The sequence below is a fragment of the Hydra vulgaris genome, chromosome 02 (assembly GCF_038396675.1).
Source record: "Hydra vulgaris chromosome 02, alternate assembly HydraT2T_AEP".
Classification (NCBI taxonomy): Eukaryota; Metazoa; Cnidaria; class Hydrozoa; order Anthoathecata; family Hydridae; genus Hydra; species Hydra vulgaris.
Window position 1 is genome coordinate 55,605,604 of NC_088921.1, and position 15,185 is coordinate 55,620,788.

Here is a 15,185-nt window from a genome sequence, read left to right on the forward strand (position 1 = left end):
TAATATAGTATATATTAAATATATAATATACTATAAATATAATATACTATAAATAGTATATTAAATTTAATATACTATAAATATATTATATGTCTATATATTTTTAGACAAATATTAGTATATTACTAATATATGATATATTCTAAATACATAAAAAAAGCAATATATTTTATTATTATTATATGATATAAAGCTTTTTAAAAATGTAATAATATGATTGGACTGAGCAAAAAACATATATTATTGATTTAATATATGATGTTATTTTTACATTGATACTTTATAAATGTAATATTAGTACTTATATTACAAAACCATTTTATAGAAAAATCACATAAATTTTTTATTAATTATTATTATTGGCTTATAAAAACGAATATTTAATATCATGGCTTACTATATAACAGGCCTTGCCAACGCGCGGCTTGCGTAAAAAACTGGAGGCAAGATTAAAAATATTACTTTGCAGTAGTTTACATTTTCAGTTAGGTGATTTTCGCATGAATATAATATTTGTATGATATATCTACTAAAGTAACTTATAAAAAGTGAAAAGATGATTTTATTATTCTTTTTTTTTTAATTTTGTTTATAACTAACATTGTAATATAACTAACGAATAACATTTATAAAAATTTTAAATTAACTTAAATGTATCTAAAACTAATTATGTTTAATTAATTTAGTATATTTAGATTTATATTTTGCTATAATTTAATATTAACATTTACCACAAAATTTAATAACGGATTTTTTAAGTATTAAAAATAAATTTTTGAGAAAAAAGAGATAAAATCTTTAGAGAATAAAAAGTAAATACAAGCTTTTTAGATATTTTACTAAACACTATTTTACAGTTTTTGTTAAAAACATTGCAAAATTTTTACTTTGCGCTGAGTTTTATCAACTTCTGCTTTGGCTTCTTGGGGGAACGAGGTGAATAGAGTCGACAATAATTATAAAATAAAATATTTGTCATTGCTAATCCATGATGTCTTTGCATACCTAATAAATAAAATTCTGATAGCATCATAAGGAGGTTACACAGTGATGACCGACAAGTGTCATTATATACTTCATAAAAAAGAATGTAACAGTAAGTCGCCCATTGACAAACTTTGCCACCAAGAATTGTTAAACCTCCTCGATTTATGTCCTTTACAAAATTTCCATACGCTTCATAGAAATAAAAGGTGTTATCTGGGTTTTCATCTTCACGAATATGTACCCAGCAATATAAAATAATGACATATTAATATCAACAGTCAATGAATCACACAGAGCAGGTAAATTGTCAATAATGTTGCAAATACCCTCGCTTGGTAAAAATTTACATTTTGGACAAGAGTGATCTGAATCTAGATTGGCTAACACATCTGAACTTTTCTCAAACTTTAATAGCAACTTTGTATGGTATATAGTTACTTTTTCAAGAACTTGTTGAACGGAAATACAATAAGTTCCTCCTGAGCCTTGTCTTAATTTTCCAAAGAGCTTTTCTAATGGATCTGTTGTAAAGTTGCCTAATAATACAAACTGATGAGTTGTATCTAAGAGATATTTTGACAACTGAACCAAACCATAACAGGTCTGAGCTAAACAATTAGCAGTGTCTCTTGTTAGTAATCTGGCTCTTTTTCCATTTTCTGTTTTTTTCATTTGTATTGCAAAATCACCCATTGCAGAAAGTTTGCTTAAATTGTCATCATTAGCAGAAGCAATAGCAGCTCGATTAGAATCTTTCAAACAAATGTCTGCATTTGGACTGTGAACATTACAAATTTTAAAGATAAAAATAATCGTCTCTTCATTTTCATGCAGGTCTGGATGACTTTTTAATGATGACAATGTTTCATCGCAAAACACTTGCAGACAAGTGATAACTTTTTGTGTTTCAATTGGCTTTGGATGAACAGAAACTTCTGTTAATTTAGACATTTTAACAATGTTTTTCATTTCAAGCTTGTACAAATTAATAATATCAACCCACCATGCTATTTTTTTTTCTCCATCAATATAAAATTCAAGTTCTTGAGTTTTTTCTGTGATCCAGTTATTACATATACTTTTTAATATATGAACATAATCAAATAAAAGAAAAATATTGTCTTTAGTACACCATGCTTCTTTTTTTTCAAAAAAGTTATAAAACTTCTGATTGACTCTGTTACCATCACAGACAATAGCAAAATCATTTCCCCCTTTATTTTTAATTGCACCAAGAATCAGGGTTGTCTGTTCAAAAAAAAACTCAACATCAAGTTCTCTGACTGGTAACATTTTGTAAAGAAATTTTGGTCCATTAAACAATGTTACAACCAAAAAGCTCAGTGCTGTGTTTGCTAACAGATGAGGTTTGTTAACTGATTAACCAAATACTATGCCACCATGATACTGCAACATTGGTTTAACATAAACCTCATCAAGAAGTAAAATGCATGTTTTTTGTCTATTATCTCTAAGATTAGAGAAAAAATGTCTGATATAAGTGGTATCATCTTAAGATTTACATTTAGATGTAATTCTTCCTAAAGTACGTAAACTTGGAAGTTCAAAATCTTTTCTGATGCAATTGTAGGCTGATTGTGAAAGAGAAAAATACTCAAATGCTTGCACAATTGTTTCAATTGAATACTTTTTTCCCCCAATACATGTTTTATTCATTGACAAAAGTTGTTGATATACAACTTCTTTTTTGGGTGTTATTTCACAACAATTTAAAAAACCTTTATGCTTCTTGGATATGAGAAAATTTGTTCATAATATAAACTCGGTTAGATGATAAAGTCATAACACTAATTTTAACTCCACAATGAAATGCTTCAAAAGTGAGATCTTTATATATGCAAAGAAGAAATCTAGCAATAGCACTTTCCTTTAAAAAGTCTGAAGACTGAATATATAATATATCATTGCATAAATAATTAATAATAGCAAAATTAAATTCATTAGTTTTTAACTTTTCATATAAAACATTAATAATTTCTATTTTTTCTTGTGAATTAAATATTGCTAACTCGTCCTCTTCTTGCCAGCGAACACTATTAAGACTTTTTGATGTTTTTCTAAGTGGCATGGGTACAGTAGGAACTAAGCTTGGCTTTATACAATCAAATACTGACGGAGCATCACGAGGTCTCAGCTTTCCATAATCAGTAACAGTTGAATAATTTTTTTTGAATAATGTCTTTCACATACTACGGTGTTATTAGTATCAGGGACATTATCTCTTGGTATTATAACAATCCAACATTTTTGTTCTTCAATGTTTCTTGGAAGTCTAAATGTTTTAACTCTATTCTGAGGATTATAATTGCCATTGCAATTTGTTACACAACGTCGACGAACCATTTTTTAAATACTAAATTAAATCCTTTGCTTAATTCTTCACCTATTCAACTAACTTTTTTTTTTAATTTGGAAGTTAGTTCAAATAATTACGGGTGTTTGGTTATTGTAAATTTCATGGAAATATTAAATTTATATATCAAATAGAGTGCTCAATGTTCTTAAAGAACAGAGCAATAATAATTTAGTAAAAAACACTTATCTAACTTTTATCTTCTACTTTAAGTTTCACCATTGCTGGATCATCAGGTAGAGTACTCTTCCTGATGACCATTAAAGTAAAAGATGAAAGTTAGATAAGTATTTTTTACTAATTTATATATACATATATATATATATGTATATATATATATATATATATATATATATATATATATATATATATATATATATATATATATATATATATATATATATATATATATATATATATATATATAATTTAAGTTGAATATATATATATATATATATATATTCAACTTAAATTAATTTTATTAAATAAAATTTTAAATAAAAATTATGCTGTTAATTTTATAATAATCATTTTTTAATGTTTTATAATTATTATTGTTACAAAAAAATCACCCCCGTATTTATTTTGTAAAACTGCTTGTTAGTTTTTCAAATATAAAACTATTTTGCCTCCAGTTTTTTACGCAAGCTGTGCATTGGCAATACTTGTTATATAGTAAGCCATGTTTAGTGTCCTTCAGTACCCCCCCCCCCCCTCCTTCTCCCCCACACAGAAGTCGGATAAACAAAATTTAGGTACCAAAAGTGAGGGTAAAAATAGGGTATCTGCTAGTTAAAATAAATTCTTGAAATTTGGCATGTGCATAGAAAACGTATAAACTTAAAAAAAAGAATAGGATAGAAAAAAAAAAAGATAATACCTTCAACATTTACTAAGCACAAGAAGTACAACACACTTTTTGATATCAATAAATAACATCTTAACTTTCGTCAATATAATAAAAAAGTACTCTTTAATAAAGTTCAACTATTCTACTTTTAAAAAAACTTCTAAGTGAATATAAAATTCTAAAAAAGTATGCTACAAAACATCATCATACCATACTGCCTAAACGCCAAGTTCTAAAAACGTGGAACAGTTTTGTAGCACAAAAATCGGTTCCGTAAAACGCGGGATTTGACATACCTAACTTAACTGATATTTTGTGTAAATTTTGAATTGTCATTATTTTTTTCGAGTTTCTCTTCTTTATTACTAGAAAATGATTCTGCCAGAGCTAGAACATTATAGTAGCATTTTCGCCAATTTCTTAAATAAGCCATTAATTTCTTTTGTCGTAAGAACAAGTAGAAATTTGAATACTAAATAAAACGTTTTTGAAAATTCAAAATTCAAAATTTCACACATAAACACCTCTGTTTTGCTCATTATACTAAAATATTGCTTTAATTTCTTTTTCGCTTTAACTATTTTTACTTTAAGCACCAATTCAACGGACGGTTTTTTTATAATTTAGTTTTTTTGTCAACGTTGATTTAACGTTGAAACAACGTTAAATAAACAACGTTTAAATCGTAACGTTGTTTTAACGTTGAGACATAGTTGTACAACGCTAAAACAACGGTTTAACCAAATGTCAACGTTGAAACAACGTAGAGATGCCGGCTGGGCATGATGATTTGCAGATGGCATTTCATTATCGTCAATGTGCTTAAAGATTTTGTTCTATTACGAGTACTTGTATATTTTTATATTTCTTTACAAGTGCTTTGACTATTTTGCAGGCAACAGAGTTTAGTGAAATAGGTCGACCCAGCCGGCAAATAACGTTGAACTTACGTTGAAACCTAACGTTGAATTTACGTTGATTTAACGTTAAGAATGAAAGTTTTTTTCAACGTTGATTTATCAACGTTAAATCAACGTTTCAAACCTTATATCAACGTTGATTCGACGCAAAAAAACGTTACAATAACATTGAATTTACGTTGAAACAACGTTAAGAATGACAGTTTTTAAACGTTGATTTATCAACGTTAAACCGGCTGTTTTGTTATCACAGAAACCGTTGATAAAAACTGAGATCATCATCAAAACGTAGTATGCATGTCCAATAGTGCTGTTGCACTTCTCTATTACATTATTAAGGTATATTACGGATATTAAATCTACTCATAGTCTATACTTAGACTATTTAGAACTTTTTCAGTTTAGTTTAGTTAAAATAGTATTATTAAAGCAAGAGATAAAAATTGTTTTATTGAAAAATGTATTTAAATATTACATTTATTTACATATAACTGAATAATATCTACAAATAATTGAATATAATCTACATATAATTGAATAAAATCTACACAAATTTCTTCTCTTTTCCATCACCTTTTTGAAATGAAGCGTATTTTAGAAAATCAAAAAATATTCCATTAACCGAGGTTTCTTTTGCTCCATTGAATACAATAGAAGAAGCTGTAAATAAAAAAAATATATTAAAAAAAATCAAAAAACGCTAACTTGAAAAAAATATAATGAATAGAAAGGTGTTACAATTTATAAAGGTACTCCATTTACAAAGCCATATAAATTAGTGTTTCTAAGTATATTTTTCCACCTTTGCCCTTCATACCCATGGAGGCCACAAAATTTTTTCGAAAAAACTCTTAATTTTTAAAAGGTAATTTAACTGTTAGACAGGGCCGTCACGAAGTGGTCTCTCATGGGGAAGGGGGGGATTGTATGTATTTTTTGCCAACTAGAGACACACACACAAAAAAAAGGTCCTCAATATTTGCAATTAGCCAACTACAATTCAAAACTTGCTAAATGTGTCAACTAAACATATATATATATATATATATATATATATATATATATATATATATATATATATATATATATATATATATATATATATATATATATATTTATATATATATATTTATATATATATATTTATATATATATATACATATACATATTTATATATATAAATATATATATATATATATATACATATATATATATATATATATATATATATATATATATATATATATATATATATATATATATATATATATATATATATATATATATATGTATATATATATATATATATATATATATATACATATACATATATACATATATATAATTGATTTTTTAAAGAGATTAAATAAAAATAACACATGATTTTTTACTACTAAAAGTTTCATGCGTTTAGCAATCATCAGGTAAAAAAATACATTTATTTTTATTTAATCTTGTCAAAAAATCAATTATATAGCTCTGATATCATTCATCGAGCACTCTTGCTGAATATATGCTCACAGCAAAATTAACTTTAGTGCAGTCAATGCTTTGGTACCTGGAGGCCAATAAACAGTTTTATTACAAATCCAATTAGATGGAATTACACCTTCTTCTCCTTGTAAATCTTCATTCCAAACAGCTCCTTTCCACATACTTGATTTTGAAAATATTATATGAACTATTAAAAAAAAGGAAGAAACCATAATATAAGTGTACTAACAGGCCTAGTTAAACTAGCTAAATCTTGAAATTTTATAACCATGATACTTGCTAAACAATAATATTAGTAGACATTATAGCAAAGATAAGTTTTTCTTTATTTTATAAATTTATCATATTTTAAATTCATTTTTATGAATATATTTATTATTCTATTAATCTGCATAGTTCTGAATATATTATGCTTAAATAACTCAAGACATCAAAGGAAAATAATGAAAGAATCCCAGGTTGCTAAAACATAATTAACTACATAAGAGTAATATGGAATATTGAACAAAAATAGATAGTATTCATTACTAATATACAAAATATAATATAAAGTTTATTATAAAATATCACACAACAATAACTTAGTTTGATTGAAAATATAAAAGCAACAAAAATTAAAAAAGAAAACATCTCAATAAATAATAAATTATCTTTCAAACAATTTTAAAGACCAAATAATAACTTGTAACTTATTTTTTACACATCTTCATCTAATAAACATTAATATTAATACCAATTTTTAATACCATATCATTAGTATTTTTGTTTTCATTAAAAATAAAAATAATATCAGTTAAGCTTTTCTTATTTTACTTAAAACATCAGCTCAATCCTACGTTTTTTCATAACTGAAATTTTTTTTGGTAATATTGACACTGAAAACAAAATGTTAGTAGACAACAAGAAAATATTTCTTTATTGAAATATATGTAAATAATTAGAACAATCAATCAATTTCCTTTCTTTTCCGCCACCTTTTCGAAATGGAGCGTATTTTAAGAAGTTAGACAAAATGCCATCAATTAAAGTTTCAGTCGCTTTATCGTATTGAATAGAAGAAGCTGTAAATAAAAATAAAAAAGTTTTATATATCTTATAAAGGTATACCTTTCATAGCATCATATAGTCTGGTAAACTTCTGTTAGTATAACAAGAAAAAAATAATCAGTCCTGATTTGAATAACAAGTTAACACCAGGAATAGCATCTGGTTGTAAAAATTGCCTAACCTCTCTCATAATGTGTCATAATCGTATTAATGAAAATGAAACTGTAGACACTTAAAATTAATTTCCCTTAAACCATTAAAATCATACTACCAAATAAGAAGTCATTGTTCTAATATAAACAGTTATAAGTTATTATAAGTTTTGACATAAAGCTGTAGACATAAAATTAAAAAAAGTTCTGAAACTAAATGATATAACTATTTAATAAAATACTTATTAAAACTCACTCCTGATGATTGTGTTTTTTTTTGTCATCTAATATCTTGTCCACTTCAACAAATTTAGCTACCGACAAAATAAAACTTATTTGGCTTATAAATTCACTATTATAATCAGGCTTTGTCACTGTGTTTTGGGATTTCTTATATCAGTAAGAAAATATAACACTCTCTTTTGAAACTCTATAATTTAAAATAGTTTCACAAAACAACTTTTGTTGAACATTTTTACAAACCTAATAAAATTTAACAAAAATTCACTAAAAAATAATTAATAACATACTGCCTTCAGCCATCGAGAACTTATCAACGTTATCTAATTTTGGTACTCTGTTTCCTTTTTTCTTATCCTCACTGAAAGATAAAAGAACTTTGCTTCAGACTCCAATATCAGTTACTGTCGAAAGCAAGTGTGGTGGTCAATACTGTTATTATGGTCTTGAGACTGGTAAATTAAAAAAAAAAAAGAAGCTGTTTCTGCAGATAGCATAAGGCTTCTGCTATCAGTATAGCTAACAGCTTGTTTACTTATTCACGTGAACAGCAGTGCTCTACTGCCATTTCGCCAGTTTATGATTAAAAGAGACATCGTTTTTTTCAATTTCTTCTGAGAAAAACACAGTATCATTGTCACTTTGAGACAAATAATCATAAAGAAATTCTTCACTATCATAATCGCTTTTTGAATTTTTGTCTTCTTCTACTTAACTAATATTTTGTGTAAATTTTGAAATGTCATTATATTTTTCGACTTTCTTTTCTTCGCTACTTAGTAGACTACTAAGTAGTGAAATCGAAGATGATTCTGCCAGAGCTAGAACATTAGAGTGGCATTTTCGCCAGTTTCTTAAATAAGCCATTAATTTCTTTTGACTTAAGAACAAGTAGAAATTTGAATACTAGATAAAACATTTTTGAAAATTCAAAATTCAAAATTTTACACATAAACACCCTCTGTTTTGCACATTATACTAAAATATTGCTTTATTACTTTTTCGCTTTAACTATTTTTACTTTCAGCACCAATTCAACGGACGGTTTTTTTATAATTAAGTTTTTTTGTCAACGTTGATTTATCGTTGAAACAACGTTAAATAAACAACGTTTAAATCGTAACGTTGTTTTAACGTTGAGACATAGTTGAACAACGTTGAAACAACGCTTCAACCAAATTTCAACGTTGAAACAACGTAGAGATGCCGGCTGGGGATAGTTTTCAGAAAATAATTTATCTTCCGTTTTATTATAAACGAACTAAAATTTGCTAAATTCTAGAGAAGAACCTGACAAGAAATTTTCATGTGGGTCGTATATGGCAATTGCATGTCAATCATATATTTACCACTCTTCTTTATGGGATGGCATTGGTGCGTTCCATATGCGGCTATAATATTTATCTCATTAAAACCACACTAAATAAGAACGAAAGCCACACTTCATTTGTGTGCAAAATTTTCATGTGGCCCACGTGTGGTAAGCATATGTTAGCCATATATTTATTACTCTACTTTATGAGATGGCGTTGGTGCGTTCCATATGTGGCTATAACGTTTATCCCATTAAAACTACATTAAGTAAGAACTAAAGTCGTATTATTTTTCTACTAGAAAGTTTTAACAAAAACAAAAAAAATCCTCTGGTTTGTTTAAATATCATATTTAAACAAGTCAGTGGATTTGTTTATGTATAAAATATACAAATAATTGTGCATATATACATACACAAATAAGTATTATACTGTATGTATACTTATTTGTATAGGAATACCAGTTAAAATTACTTAAATGGAAAAACATCATACTTTTTGCTTTTATTTATATTTTATCATATAAATATAAACGTACAATAAATTTTCAGTAAATTTAAAAAATTCATGGTTTATTAGTTCTGTACACAAAACTAATCTGATAAATCGTGCAATGAAGACCCAATATTTTCTTCTAATTCTTTGTCTAGCATTCTTACTATGTCTTCGAAAAGTAGCTAAAGGAAGTTCCATATAAAATCCATGTACAAGCAAAATCGAGAGAAAAAAATCAATAACAACGAAAGCTTGCTTACATTGCACGCCATTATAAAGTCTAACGTTGTTTTCTGGTAGCAAACACAACGTATTAAAATATTTTTATCTTCGTTTAGTATAACTCTGGTTACAGTTTTTTTCGTTAAGTATAACTCTGTTTAGAATAAGTATAACTTTGATTTACAAATTTTATTGAAAGTTTATTTTGAATAACAATTCTCAAATATATTCATTACAAAACCGCTCAAACATACATACAACTATAAGTTGAAAATTATCAAAACTGTAAACCACATGATATAATGGAATATTCTAGAGCTTACTACAATGCATTACAATGGAATTGTAGTTTACAATTGGTTAAAATTTAAAATTCAAAATACGGCAAGATTGTGTGTTTTATATGTATGTCCCATATGTTAGCCACACCTATTCTTAGCACGTATTTATTTAAGGATTATAACACACTAAGTGGAATAATTTTTATTGATACATTACGTGTTCTACACTGATCATCATATATATCAATTATCAACTGGAATATATTTTAACACTTTTATTCCACTTGTAAACACTATGGCCATATATGGGCCACATATACCTTTCTTGTCGGGGAGTAGTATTCCAGAATTAAATAATTTGTGAAAGATTTTTGTATATTGAAAAAATATTTATAGGGGTTTAGATTGGTAAGTTATTAATGTCTGAAATAGAAAAACCCAAGTTGTCATTATATGTTCATTCCGGTTAGTATTACTTTTTTAACGAAGGAAATTATTTAGATTGATGTTAACATTATTTCTTTTTTATGTGCTCTTTTTGCCTTAAATATTTCAGCTTTTACGGAACAATTAAGAAGATAGTAGTTTATTTTATTTTTATTATTCATCCATTAAGTTGAGCAGTTGGTATACCAACCCAGCTAACACAAAACGTTCAAGAATGTTCGATGAAAGTTGTTAACGTTCAAGCACGATCTATGAACGTTCATAGAACGTTCTTGAACGTTTGCAACGTTGGTTGAACGTTTTGTGTTAGCTGGGAAGCCGATTTTTTTGCTCGGATTAGGTTTTTAATATAAGTAACCCAAGGATCATACTTTTTCCTTTTTTATTAACCTTAGGGATAAAATATTCGCAAACAGTTCAATTGTTAGAAATTAATAAAATTAAACATTTGATCCACGGTTTTACACAGAAATAAAATATTCCAGTTGATTGATGCAATAAAGTTTGATATTGAATCGTAATCACCTGCTGTTACTAAACAACTGAGATCGAAAAACGGTTTTGCAACTAAAATTCCTCAAGTGATACTAAAGCGGCCCTTAGTATCATTACCTAATATAGCATTAGGAAACAATTTTAAAATAGAATTACTGCTGTAGGTAAATAACAAGTTCAAAATAGGAAACTATAGATATGTTAAAATTAACGATCATAGGGCTTCCTAATTAAGCTATAAGCTATAATTATTTAATCATTTAGTCTGTGTATAGCCTAGCTTAATCGTTTGGTCTTTGTATAACCTAGATAAGTATGTACTTATTGTTAACTTTTACAGATACCAAAACTTGTTTGAGAAAAGTTTTATAGAACTATTTAACTTCTTGAGAGATAAATGCATCAGTAATAAAGATAGCTCCACTGCCACCTTGACGTCCATCTTAGCAATCTTTATTTTAAAGTGAGTTATTGTTTTAATACAATAGTTTCATTATTGTACTTTGCTTTAAAACCTTACGACATCATACTTGCCATTTAACTAAATTGTATATTTTTGAGTTGTATATTTGTACAATTTGTTTTAATTTTTTAGATATAAAAAAATAAAGAGCTCTATTACCACTATTTGAAGTATTAGTCAAGGTTCTTATTAAAGCTAAAAAATTAGTCTGAAAAAGAGCTTGTAGTTCTTAGCAATATAATAATAGCAAAAATTGCTAATGTTATTATATTTATATGCATGCATATTATTTTTAAGAATGACAACTTTAAAAAAAAATTTGAAAAATTTGGATTGAGAGATGCTATCAACATCATCTGATCTTTCAACACTATCTCATCTTTGACTAGTTTATTAGTGTGAGCATTTTAGCAAAACTCTAAACAGTAGTCAGTTGTTTATATAATTATATGTCCTTTTGGCATATAGTTATATTTTGATATTTTTATTCGGTAGTAAACATAATTAAGTATATTTTTACCATTTTTATTTACAAGTTAAGTGATCGTTTAATTTAATGTTAACTTGATCACACAGTAGATGTAAGATATATATAAAGCTAATATAGTTTTATAACTCACCTAACAATTATTTTTGCTGAATTAATTAATTAAAAATTAAGGACTGCCTGCCAAAGGATAATATTGTGATGCATGTTGATATTAGAATTGTCTCCGCAGCTAACGAAGGCCATGTGTTTCTTTGCGGTATTTTGTGATATGATTTGTACCATATATTGTCGTAAATTGATTCCGAAAAGTGCTCTTTCAAATTTGAAAATTTTTATTTCCCTGTTTTGATTTTCAATGCCAAAAAAAAGTTTTAAATGCTTAGTATTTAGAAGCAACATCATAAAAACACATGTATAAACAATATTATGTAAAAACTCATTTAAAATTATATTATGCATGGTTTTATTTATTTTTTGACTAAAGTTTTTCAACAGCAAAAAAACTAGAAATTAGTTTAACTTACGCCCTCAGTATTGTGTTGTTATTTACACTTACTATTATGTGAATAAAAACAGTTATATTTGTTCATTTAACATCTGGCTATAATATCTGTTAAATTAATTTAAACAATAATCAAAGGGTGACTGGTTAAAATATTTAATCTAATACATGTCAATGTTACCCACATGTTAGCCACAAGTCAATGATATCCACATGTTACCCACATGTCGATGTTACCCACATGTCAAAGTAATAGTAAGCTTTTATTAAAAAATAAACAAGTATTAAAGAAACTTAAATTCAACAATTATATTTCTTAAATTTATTTTATTATTGATGAAGAAATATTTTTGTTTTCTAAAATTAAAATTTCTGAAAAGTTTTTTATTATTGATCAAGAAATATTTTTTTGTTTTCTAAAAATTAACTTTTTCGTGAAAAAAAAAGTGTATTTTACTTTAGAAATGACTAGTAAAGTGCAAAAAATCAATAAAACCCACGTTTATATTATGATTCAACTTACCCCAAGCAATTCGTTGCAACTTACCCTGTAGGCACTACGATGTCTTTAATCAATGAAGTTAATTATTTACATTAAACAAATCTAATTTTTTTTATTTTTTTGTATTTGAAAAAGATTTTTTACTTACCGTTGTTTTATAAGGTCATAACTTTTTAAGGTTTTATAAGGCTATAACTTACCATTGTTTTACAAGGTCATATATCTCTAAGTTTTCAGTGAAACCCAAAAAAACTTTGAAAAAATTAGAATTTTATATCAAAAAACCAAAATTATTAAAACTTTTGAAATTTTAAATTTATTACTACAAGTTTTTTTATAGCTAACGTGTTACAAAAACCATTCTTTATAACGCATTGCTGCAACTAACCCCTGTTGCAACCAGCCCCAGTCTTCCCGATGTAAAAAAGAGCGGAATTGGCGATGTTCAGCATTATTTTTTTCTTCGAAATTGTCTGATTCTTACAAACAATGCCTCCTAATTTATGAAAAAATTATTTTTTGGTTTTACTGAAGAACACGCAGTTGATGAAATTTTGAAATAATTGTGGCATTATGGTTTATCCTCTTCTTAATTATTGTTTAATTTACATACATATTTTTAAATTTATGGCATAAAATTCTTTACTTTTTCTGCTAAAAAAATAAAACCATATATTATATTGTTTTATTCTTTTTTAAAAAGAAAAAGTATAGTTCAGATATTGCCTGTTTTGCAACCTCTTATTCAAGGAGATTTCTTTGCACCCTATCGAATCTTTGCGACTGGGGCAATTTCCTTTCCTTCTGCTGACGTCATATCAGTGCTGTGCAGACCTATTTTGTGGCCCCAGGCAAACTTTCTTGTGGGGCCCCCAACCACAACTTTTTTTACCAATTTTAATGTATATTATTACAATGTTGGAAATCATTTCAAAGCATCTTCAGTTAACTGTATTTCAAGAAAAACTTTTACAACTTGACATATTCTTCAAATTTTACAATGCAATTTTGTTGGCCTTAATTATTGCAAACTCTCTTATTATTTTTTCTTACTTTAGACTAGTGCTTATCCCATGCACAATGCTCAGTAATGCTAGCCCATTGAGTCGCTCTTGTAACATGGTGCTCCTCAAATACGTCTCAATCAATTTCAACTTGAAGAAAGATTTCTACCCTGTAGCAACAGTGACTGGAATTGTCAGTAGAATTCAAAGTGCTATACAAAGGTAAGGGTATAGCTCTGTCATATTTTTCTTGGTAATATGTTGAAGCACTTCAATTGGTGATGCCACATCAACTGGTAGTAAGTTGATAATATTCGAAACTTCCGTGAAAAGTTCTTGGCTGTCAATATCAGTTCTCCCCTTTCTATCCCGTTTTGTTTTCAATTCTTCATAACTAATCCTTAACCCTTCTTTATCAATAGTCTTAATATTAAAAAGGAATCCAAATGTTCCACACAAATGATTCAGTTTAATGATTTGCTCATCCAACCCATGTATGGCTACTTCTATTGTCTCATTGTAGAAGTAAATTCGTAAATTTTCCATTGGTGTAAACTGTGTTTGTTTAGCTTGGTCATTCTTATTTAAGGTTGAGGCAGCTCAGTATCAATTTCACAGCTAGCTGTAATTTTCTGAGCTTCAAGTAACAAACTGTCAAAATTATTTCTAAGAGCACAGAGAGCTACTTTACAATTATTGATATATTGCATAGCTAACTGGAGGTCCATTTTTTTAGACTGCCAGTACTTGAATGAAATATTAATCTGCAGCAGGATTTCATGCCATATCACAGTCTTTATGATGAAGGCATATGAGAATAATTCGTTTGTCAAAGATCTCAGTTCAGCAAAGGCTAAAGTCTTCTAATTTTTTTAGTGCTTTCAAAATTTCAGGTAAATGGTTTCTA